Source organism: Zingiber officinale, chromosome 7A, assembly GCF_018446385.1.
Source record: "Zingiber officinale cultivar Zhangliang chromosome 7A, Zo_v1.1, whole genome shotgun sequence".
In the NCBI taxonomy this organism is placed as follows: Eukaryota; Viridiplantae; Streptophyta; class Magnoliopsida; order Zingiberales; family Zingiberaceae; genus Zingiber; species Zingiber officinale.
The window spans coordinates 60,871,209-60,872,472 of record NC_055998.1 but is presented as its reverse complement, the minus strand read 5'-3'; positions in this window follow the sequence as shown (position 1 = coordinate 60,872,472).

Genomic DNA, 1,264 nt, shown 5'->3' with positions numbered 1-1,264 from the left:
ATAACAAAGTTGTTATTGTAACACCCATAGAGTACTTAGCAAGATTTTAGATATTTTTTTTTATTTATCATGAATAAAAATAGGCCTTATGAGTAAATTTGCAAAAATAATAAAAATAGAACCAAAAAGAGATGACCAAGGTTTGAACCTTGGATCTCTTACTAGATACATGTATGTGTTAACCAATAGACCAAGAGAAGTTATTGTTAGAAAGAGAAGTGACAATATAGTTAAGAGTAAGAAAAGAGCTTCTTTCATTTAGAAGGAGAAGTTAGAGTAGCTTTCTTCCTCTCAAAAGAAAAGAGGATTCTTGCTTCCTCTTTTCATTAAGGAGGAGTAAAAGAAAGGAGAAGGAAAAGTGCATTTCCCTTTCTCCTCTCATGATGAATAAAAGGGGAAATTAAAGAAGAAAATTCATTTTCTCCCCTTCCTCCTCCCTCCTCCTCCTCACCGTGACCAAGACCCTCTCCCCACCTCCATTGCCGAAACCCAAAAACAAAGAGGACTTCTCCTTAGGAAGGCTCCACAATCAAGATTACTACACCAAGGAAATCAAAAACAAGGATGTAAGTATCCCCTCACCTGTGGTACAAGTCGCTTATGATATTTTTGAAAGGTTAGAATACTTAAAAATAAAAATAAAAAGAGAAGAACCCATGCTCATGGATCTCAACATGTTATGATATGAACTTAGTTAAAGATTTATGTTGGAGGTTGTTTAAAAAAAAACTTGATCTTCTCCTTGTTATGTTTCGGCCATGATGGATTATAGGGCTTCAAGAAGCTTAGAACCTAATCTAATATGTTTATAGGCTCCCTTATGATATGATAAGAACTTGACTAAGTATTCATGTTGATATGTTACTTGGAATTTATTTCCTTCTCCTTGTTATGTTTCGGCCATGATAGATTCTAGGGCTTCAAGAAGCTTAGAACCTAATCCAACATGTTTATAGACTCCCTTATGATATGATAAGAACTTGACTAAGTATTCATGTTGATATGTTGCTTGGAATTTGTTTTTTCCTCTCCTTGAAGTTTCGGCCATGATGAGTTTAGGGTTTCAAGAAGCTCAAAACCTAATTTAATTGCTTATATATTTCTTTATGCTATGATATGAACTTGACTAAGTATTCATGTTGATATGTTGCTTGGAATTTATTTTTCCTCTCCTTGAAGTTTCGGCCATGATGAGTTTAGGGTTTCAAGAAGCTCAAAACCTAATATAACTTGCTTATAGATTTCCTTATGATATGATATGATA